The following is a 10,430-nucleotide window of genomic DNA, read 5'->3' as shown; positions in this document are numbered from 1 at the left end:
TGGTAACAAGATTTAATGAAAACAATGTGGAACATTTTCAATTATTTTCTTAAAAGCATAGTGATAATTTCCCCTCATTCTCTTCCTACTGTCTGGTGTCTAGGTATGAAAGTTGGTGCTAAGCAGCAACTGTGGGACATTAAGTCCATTTAAGCTGAGCATGGCAAAAAAAAAAAAAAGTAGATAAAGACTTGGTCTCTGCAAACATGTGAAGAATCTTGTGCAGACAAACACCTATAATTTGCACTGTAAAATGAAATTGAACAGCCCAGAGCCTTTGCCCATTCTGCATTAACTTGGCTACTTAAAGCTACTTAGCCTCATACCGTGAACCACAAACAGGCCTTGACTGTTCTCACAGAGATTTGCTTCTGCTGCAGGAGAGAAGAGACCAAGGCTAAGCATACCTAAGTCTTGGCCCTATTCTCCTGGAAACTAGCTATGCCCAAGCCCCATGACATCTAGCCACCTACTTTCGAATCTGAATTGATTACTATGGAAACATTTATAAAATACCTGATTTAAAACTCATTGAGTCCAAATTGTTATAGTAGGCTCTCTGAGAAATCCCCTTCTTACAATAAGGTTGTTTACAACTCTCTTGTTTCCCTCATTGGATCTCTGAGTAAATAATATTTTAACCTTTCATGCCCAAATTAGTGACTACTTTTTCTTCAATGGATATCTGTGTAATATATGTACGTATTGGAGTATTTGAAGCAGTGAAGACTAGTCTAATGTAGAATTATAAAGTGCTGAACATTCTATTAAGATCTTTAAGGTAGAAACTATTGTATTGGCAAAATACAGTGGAAATTTTCTTAACGTTTTTATTAGTTATTTGAGTGTTTCTGACAATGTGTTGGTCATATTCATGCTGTCCCCAACTCTTTTAAGAGTTACTCACCTTTCCCTACTCATCCAACTTTATGTCTTTTTTTTCAACTGAGTGGCAGTTTTTACTGCCTAAATATTGATTTAGGAGGGACACTATGAAGTGAGAAGGGGAGTACCTGCAGAAAGGAAGTAAAGAGGAAGTTATGGGGTGTATTTGTGACTCAAGTTCTAAATAGTTTCCCATTTTAAATAAAATCAACCTCATATAGAGCTAAATATAGAAAAAATGAGTGAAAACAACATAGCATTTGATTTTATAAACAGTCATTTCAGATACTTTCCAAGCTTGCAACTTCCAAATGGCTATTTAAAACAAATATTGCAAACAACCAAATGAAAACGTGCATATCTCAAGAAGGAAAGGTAATAAAAAATACTATCAGGATTGTCGAAATTTAAGGACAAGGAAGAAATCACCACGTCTACATTTTTCTAAGCACATTGGTTTGAGAACTTTAAAGAAACGCATTGTCTGCAGGACTACTGGAGGTTTTAATTTATTCAAATCACAGGCAGACACCCTTATTTTTGAGATCAATTCCTTAGTCTGGCTAGCATGGGTAATTATGTCATTATTTACAAAAACCCAAACTCGTGGCAACAGCTTTCTGAACCTTGGTTTTGTCCTCTGGGGGCCTAAAATAAAACTTCTAATTGACTAATTTTAGAATATGAAACTGTAGTGTTGGAAGTGTGCACACAGCTATGAAGTCTGTAGGAATGACTCCCATTGCACTTGTCTGTTCAACATGGTCCTGGGTTCCTTTCTATTGCCCCTCATCATTTCCACCTGAGCTGCTCAGGGTGTCAGGTCATCACCATGTGTCAGATCTTTTGTACTTTAGAGCTTTATAAGTTCCATCCATCTAGCTCTTGTTCTGACACGTTGCCTTGTTGTTTCGTCTCTTTGAAACACAAATTCAACTTAGAATATCAGCACAATTTTTCTCTGTCCTATTTTTTTTTCTTATTCACTTTTACCGCACCTGTATGACTATTCTCCACCTTAGAGAACATTGCAGTTTGATCATCTGGTTTTCTCTACACTATTTTCCCAGAGCCTGGAGCAGTGACACCAAATGATGTTGGTTGAATAAGTGGATGAATAAAAGGCATTGCACTTTTTCCTGGTTGAACTTTCAAGAAGTCAATGTTTTAAACTCAACTCCTTTTTTATAAGTTGATAATAAGTTGATAAGTTTTCTCTAAGTTGATAGAAAAATATATTTTGTACACAGTCATTAATTTTTTTAAGCAAAATATCAATTAACTTTAATCAGTAGTAAAACACTTTTTCATTGTTGATTTACAGGTATAGTTGCTCTTTGCTTTCTGTGATGGCCAATGTCACTTGTGAAAGGGCCCATGTGCATGGCTATCATGATCTTGATTTCATATATACATTGCAGGCAGGAGATCTTAGATTGTGAGAGGAACATCAGTGTGCATGAATCTCATTACTCTCTCTTCACTGTAATACTAATGTGTTCTGCTTCTTCAAGTTACTGTTGCCTGGATCATTCACCATGATGGTCTATAGTTCTAGCTATGAAAATGCATAAGCCTTTAACTCCTGAGCTATTTAAATCAGGACATTTTATCATAGCAATGGGGAAAGAACTGAGAATAGTTTCTATGAAGAATTGATACTGAAATCTACCAAGATACAACACAAGGAATCTAAACCTCTTATCTAGCCTATCATATCCTGCTGGCAATTTAAATCACCTCTCTATTATTTATAAAACCTTGTACAATATAAATGTTTGGCAACTAGTTGTTAAAGTTTATCACTTATAAAACTGATAATAAGAATTAAATGCATTGGTTGAATGTTTACTCAATATTTCTAGTCTGTGGTTGATTTCCTGCACAGAGAGAGGGCAGACAGCACGAAAGTCGAGCATGTCCAACCTGTCTACCCAGATCCTACACATCTTTCTCCAGCATATAGCCTGACAAGTCTGTTTGACCTCCACTCTATACACTCTCATTAAACCCTAGATCTGCTACAGATCCCACATCCAGTGCCACAGCCAATGCTATCCAACCATGTCTACATATCAACATACCAATCAATCTCTAGGCTTCTGTGTCTACCTTCCCTGCTTGCCCCTTTAATCCACTGGTCCTTCTCAAGCCAGATCCAACACTCCTCTAGCCAGATCTGAAGAAGAGAGAGAGAGAGAGAGAGAGAGAGAGAGAGAGAGAGAGAGAGAGAGAGAGAGGAGGGTTGGATCATAATGGACATGTGGTACAACAACCCCTCTGTCCACCTAACTTCATTCCAACTGATAACTCAAACACACTGATGTATTCTCTTCCACCTCCAACTTTTCTGTCCATATCAGTCATAGAATAGTCAAAAGATCCCCATATACACAAATCTCATCCCAAGAAATCCAAACAAAATGCTACATCAAGCTTACATTTTTCTTCTATTACCCATTGCTTCTGTAGAAATGTTTGCCAATGAGAATTCCTGAAATGAAACCCACAACACAGAATTCAAAAGAATGTTCATAAGCTTAAACAACAAATGTAACTAGATTAAAGAATGCACGAGAACAGCTCAAAAAATTAGAAGACTGTATGAGAGAAAATGTCTGAGTGATATCCAATAAAACACAGACACAGGCTCGTGGAAATGACAAGAACAATGCAAGACTAGAGAACAAAATGCAATGAATAATAGAAGCACTGAAAAATACTCAGGCTAAAATGAAGACGGAACTACAAACCCCCAGAACATAACCAGAAAATAAAAAGGAAAGTTTTACAAATAGAGTGAATGAAGCAGAACACAGCATATCAGGACTCAAAGGTTAAGTATAAGGTCTAGTAGAAGTAAACAAAAGTTATAACAATACCAAAAATTATAGGAAAAAAATAGAAAATATGGGACACCCAGGAAGAAAAATAAAACCTTTGAGTTATAGATATAGGCTAGGGAGAGGAATCCAATGTCAATGGCATCTACAAGATATTCAACAAGATCATAGTAGCATCCCCAAATTAAAGGATTCTTGCACATAAAATAGAAGAAACACATAGAACACCAAAAACACAAGCCTAGAAACAAAAAAAAAATTGACAGCATATCATAGATAAAAAGGTAAGTATACAGAAATAAAAGTGCATTGAGAACTATGAGAGAAAAAAATCACAAGTCGTGTAGAAAGCAAAAGTGTCAGGAAAGCAGCTGGTTTCTCAATGGAAACTATGTAAGCCAGAAGAATGTGAACAACACATTCAAAGTCCTAAAAGACAATGAGGGAAACCTAGATGTATCTAGAGAAGACTGTATACCACAGTTGAAGAAGGAAGAAGACCTTTCTAGATTATAAACAATCTCAAACAATTTCAACCAATAAGCCCAACCTAGAAGAACCAAAAACAAACAAGAAACAACTGTTTGGGCAGAAGAAAGGAATGAATATAGCCAAGAGACAGTAGAAAGAATTGTGAGGTTGGAAGCGTCATTTCTAAAACATAATGTTCCTCCAAGAACACAAACAACAAAGAATGTGGACAGCACAGTGGCTGCAAGTAACTCACACATTTCAATAACTTCATGCCTATAGATCTTCGTGTAGGTTTGAAGTCTTGTGGGGATTCCCCTGTCCACTTCACCATGTCTGTGGGTGTCATATTTGTTCTGCTCAAGTTTAGCTCATCGTGTTGCTTACACTTCATAGGTATAGCTCCTGAGAGTGAGATAAGATACAATTTCTCAGCAAACCCCCAGTTTCTGCCTCTTATAACTTAAGTCATTCTCCCAAATGATCCCTGAGACAAGGGGCAGAAGTTGAAGTATACATGTATCCAATGAGATGGCACTTCTCAGCTCTGTATTTGATTGTTTATATTTTTTTTAACTGTTGTGTATGGAGATGATTTAGAAATACAGGTTGTTTTTTTTTTCTCCATCTTTATTATATTAGGTATTTACATTTCAATTGTTATTCCCTTTCCAGGTTTCCCGGCCAACATCCCCCCTAGCTCCTCCCCCTCCCCTTCTATATGGGTGTTCCCCTCCCCATCCTCCCCCCATTACCACCCTCCCACCAACAATCCCGTTCACTGGGGTTCAGTCTTGGCAGGACCAAGGGCTTCCCCTTCCACTGGTGCTCTTACTAGGCTATTCATTGCTACCTATGCAGTTGGAGCTCAGGGTCAGTCCATGTATAGTCTTTGGGTAGTGGCTTAGTCCCTGGAAGCTCTGGTTGGTTGGCATTGCTGTGGTTCTTTTTAATGGTCTCTATCTGTTGCAAAGAAAAGCATAGTTGAGGAGAGTTGAGGACCACTCTCATTTGTTGTTACAAGAATACATATTGAAATTGTTCTTAGGGATTATTATGGTATAGTAAACTGGTGGTAGTAGCTTCTTATGTGAGATCCATGGCTTCACTATTTCTGGTATCTGAGTAGGTTTCTAGTACCAAGCATGATATCCTCTTGTGCTGTGGTCCTAAAGTTCAATTATGGAGTTATTGGTTAGAACTAAAAATTGTGTGCTGCTATTGAGTCTTTAGGGTGATCATGCGGTGGTGATTCTTTTTGTGGTCATAGCACACCTGAGTAAACTGTTGATTACGTCCCTCCTTTGGAATCACCCTCAGGAACCATGAAAACTAGAGAAGACGTTCAGGTCATTTCCCACTCACAGACATCTGGGTCATGTGTCTGAAGTGTATATTCAGAATCAATTCTGAGTGTGATATTCAGCAGGAAAAACTTATCTTTTACCTGGGAGGATAACCAAAGGCAAGCAATATATGAATACACACTGATTCATGTGTATTGTTGGCATTTTAGATTCATAGTTATTAGAGTAATTCCTTGTGACATTTTCAGACACCTTTGCTATATTTTAAGACTCTGTATTTAACTCCCTCCTGGTTCCCTCTTTAGAGCCTCTCATTTCTCATATTTCCGCTCACATCACTTGTATCTCACTTTCTCATCATTACTGTTACTCCACCCCACACCCTGGATACTGACCTATTTACTTTTCTGGTTTCAACAGATATTCCAAGACAAGTACTCACAAGAGAAGATTTGGAATTAGTAAGGACAGATGAGAGAAACATGTGATATTTGTCATTTGGATCTGGGTTACCTGAGTCAATGCAATCTTTTATAGTTGTGTTCATTTATCTGAAAGCTCATAATTTCATTTCTCATCACAGCTGAATAGTAGTCCATAGTGTATAAACATCACATTTTCATGATAAATTTGTCAGCTGAAGGATACTCCTGGAGAGGGTAACAATTAATGACCTAAGGGACTATGGATTTTAAAGGGTGTAGGAATGGGTATTATGAGGGCCCTTTGAGTGAGGAATTGATAAAATTTGTAGTAATGTCGTAATCTCAAAATAAGAGACATCCTTAAAGCAGCAGTACTTTTTGAGGAACTCAGTAATATAACAGATATTTTACTTAAAACAGTGTCAATTTTAATATCTATTTCCAAAAAGACAGTAGTGTTTTTTAACAAACACCCACAAGGCAGCCTGTTTACAATTTGACACTCATACTGTCTCTTTCCAAGATTCGAAAGTGTGTAATTTTGCTTTTTCTTTGGCTTAGAAGAAACAGGTAGGCAGATTGTGAAATAGTATTCTGTAAATGAGTTTTTTTTACGAAGGTAACATTTAAGTACTCACTCCTTGTATATTAAATGGCTATCAGATTTGAGTGAAACGTGAATCACAACTATTAAATAAATCACAGTAAGCATGGGAAATATTTTTTGTTCAACAACCATGGCTTAAAAATAACAAATAAATTCAGCAATAATCATACAATTATTAAAAACTGCTATTTAACAAACCATTGCATATGACAGATGTTCTTTAGACTCATAAATTTATGTTGTTTTTGAATATTTTAAAATCTATATTGTAAACAGACATCTCCCAAATCAAGACAAGTGCTGTGAGTCATGTAGTATAGAAAAAAAATTCAAATATGAATCCACATAAAACTTAAACAAAATGTTAATGAATACATTTTTATTTTTTGTTATAATCTGAGTAAATATACTGTGAATAATTATTAAAAACCTCTGAACTATAAAATTAGCATGTATCTGCATGGCAATTATTAAAATATCGAGAAAATTACCAAAAAGTGGCTAGGGAGATGGCTTAGTGATTAAAACACTTACCATACAAGCATGAGGGTTAGATTTAAATTTCCAATGACTCACAGGCATGGTAGGTTAGTGCAGAGGTCTGGCTATAATTATTAGTGGGTGTTTTGAAAATGGGGATCATACCAAGAGGGTTGGGAAATTCTGCCTTATTGATGAACCTTGGAATTGATTGAGAGATCCTGTTTCAATGAGTAAAGTAGAGTAATTATTGAAGATGATTTCAGATGTCAGCCTTGGTCCTCAATAACTTATGCACACCATTATTCCTAGACACATGTAGTACATGTGTGCATATGTACAGAAAAATGGTAGAAATGTTAGAAAAAATCTATATTCCGAAACATTTGTCTGTAATTAAGACATCAAGACACCTAGGTTATCTTGATACATTAAATGCTACCTACTTTTCTAATAAGTAGTTGAATGTAATGTTTAACCATCCAGGAAAAGCCTTGAGAAAATGAAAACAATATGTAGTGGCTTGAATGTGGAATGTCCTTTATGGACTGCTGGAGTTGAATGCATTTCCTGTGCTTATGTCACTTTTTGAGGTGGGTACTAAGGTTTGAATTAGTGACTTAGTGAGCAGAACTGGAATCCTTCTGTTCTTGTCTGATAGTTTTGCTTCTATATACCCCCCAAATGTAAATAAACAACTAAAGCTTGCCATCAGCGCAGACTAAACTATTCTGGCAATAATTCTTTGTCATTTATGGGAAACACCATCAGAGATCAGGAGACAAAACAAATGTCTCTGGGCTTTAGTTGTTTTGTTTGGTGTTTTGTCAAAGCAATAAGAAAGCTAATGAATATCCAGTATCATTGGGACCTGATGTGAAGTTACAGACTGAATTTCAGGCTATTTGAAATTTTACTTTGACCAAAAAAAAAAATGCCCAGTAGAGATTGATCAATTTAACCAGTATAATCAAGCAGGAACATATTCTAAGACTTATTTCTTAGAAAGGGTTCTCTGTAATTATATCATCTAGCATTCTATACACTTTCTAAAACCAGGCTAATAGAGACATCGGGTGAATTAGCTGTTCCAAGAAATTGCTGCATAACCAGAAAAGTTTGAGTAATGCCTTTCAAGTTTCTTTCTCTTTAAAGATGGGTGACTCACGCTAAATGCATGATTGAAGAGGGAAAATTTCAGCATAATGTCTTCGGAAAGCAGCAAGTCCTTTGGCATACTTAACAACATGCTTTATTTTGAAGATAATGGGAAGATTATAAGTAGTTTGAGTCTTTTGTCCGTGAACTCCCACCAGTGGCTCTTTATGTCACCATAGTTTTCAGCTCCTGATTCCCACAGAGCATACAGCCTGGTTTGATGATCCTTCAGCTGTGGCACAAGTTGTTGGGATCTGTTTGCTATCCATGGGAACATTTTCAGTGCGAAATCTGCTCACTTTAAATGCTCTCCCTTGGGGACACAGCTTTGATTAACGTTTTCAAATGAAGGCTCTTCTTTTTGAAATTCTGAACATATTACTATCTGCTAATTTCTCTGCCTCAGTCAATATACCAAGTTACATATTATCTGATAAAAGACTATTGCCTTGAGTAATTCAAAGGACACAATGGCATTTCAGACTCTTCAACATTACCACCACGTGTCAGTCATTAGCTTCTGTTAAAGTCAGTGCTGACAATTTAACAGATGTCCCCAAAGGAGATCACCTAAAGTAACATATACTACATAGACAACACACACACACACACACACACACACACACACACACACACACACCAAATGTTTTGTGTGAGAGAGAAGAGGAAAGAGAGAGAGGAAGGGAGGGATGGAAGGAGGGAGGGCGAGGAAGAAAAAGAGAGAGAGAGAGAGAGAGAGAGAGAGAGAGAGAGAGAGAGAGAGAGAGAGAGTAAATGCAAAATATAATCTCTGGTGGACCATGCTACTGGATTGGAGAGAGAATTTCTTTCCCCAAATATGTCATTGTCTTGCATTAGTAGATTGTTTAGTTGGGGAACATCCTTCCCCCCTCTAAAGGTGTCTAGCAAAAACTGTGACTTATTCAGCCATGTAGAAGCCAAGAACATTCTGAAGAGCTGCTGAGAAACAGAAGGGAGTTACTTCAGTTTGGAGCTTAAAGTATGTAGAATAATGAAAAGTTAATCTATCTGCTTCTACAGCAACACATGCTATACTTCAGTGTAAAGGGTGTGGGAAGATCCCTGCACACACGAAGGCAGACAGCAAAGGTGACAGCATTTTTTCCTATTTATGAGTTCACAAAACAGCAGTTAAAAATCAAAGAGCACAAGCATCTGCAGAGCAGCTCTAGAAGGCTGCGGTTCATACAAGTGACTGGGGACCACTTCTTACAATAGAAAGTTAGATGTTGTTGTTGTTGTTGTTGTTGTTGTTTGAAGGTGATGAAGAAGATGATCCTCTTGTTACAGTGTGTACTCACCCAACCATCAAGTCTTTCTCTTTTAGTTTTGATTCGTGATGGACTGGACTTAAGTAGGATTCCCTCCCTCCATTGTCAGGCATATGGAGTTATCCACTGTACAAGTGACACAATGGTTGTTATGTCATTGTTAATTACTTGAATGTTTGAATATATGAGCAGAAGTAATGTCAACAGGAACTCTCTTATACCTACTAGGTTTAAAAAGTAACATTTAGCTAATCTTGTTTTTAATATACTAACAGATCAGTCCTATTTCTTGGTCATTCCTAAATACATTTTATGTAATACATACATATACATTTTATAATCAGAATAACACAACTGAAAAGGCCATATGCTAAAAAGACAAAGAATATCAATAGGAAACAGCAAACCATATGCATAAGTTGTGCATATGTTATTTATGTAGGCCTCTCAGAAATGATACAGCATTGTGAATGCATCAGTATATTGAACATATTATGCCTTTTAGATAACTTGAGATAAAGATCAACTGACAACTGCATAATTATGTTTTTAATAGTATATCTTTTTTTTTGTGGAGCTTAGGAACTTTTTGATTCTGATTCAAAGCTTGAATTTTGGATCATCATATTCCTCAAGGTTTCTGAAGAATCCTTAATGGGATTATTCAGGTGTATTTAAAGTCTGAGGATAAAAAATGACCTAATTTCAAATCCCCGCTTTGCAACTTTAAGCCTCAAATTGCATGTTGTGCCCCAGAAACTCAAAATCTGAGTTTGATGTTTTGCCATGTTTAATGCTGTGAATCAAATAAAACCAAGGTCTCTTTGACCTCTGGCACCATTCTTCCCATTTTCCTCCTGCCCTTCTCCTGAAGAACTGCTGGGAAGACTTTTTTCTATGGCACTGCTCTTACCAGTGATTTTAGAAGATTAATTCATAGGAAGAAAGGATAGAGTGATAAT

The sequence above is a fragment of the Rattus rattus genome, chromosome 3, assembly GCF_011064425.1.
Source record: "Rattus rattus isolate New Zealand chromosome 3, Rrattus_CSIRO_v1, whole genome shotgun sequence".
In the NCBI taxonomy this organism is placed as follows: Eukaryota; Metazoa; Chordata; class Mammalia; order Rodentia; family Muridae; genus Rattus; species Rattus rattus.
This window is presented reverse-complemented; position numbering follows the sequence as displayed.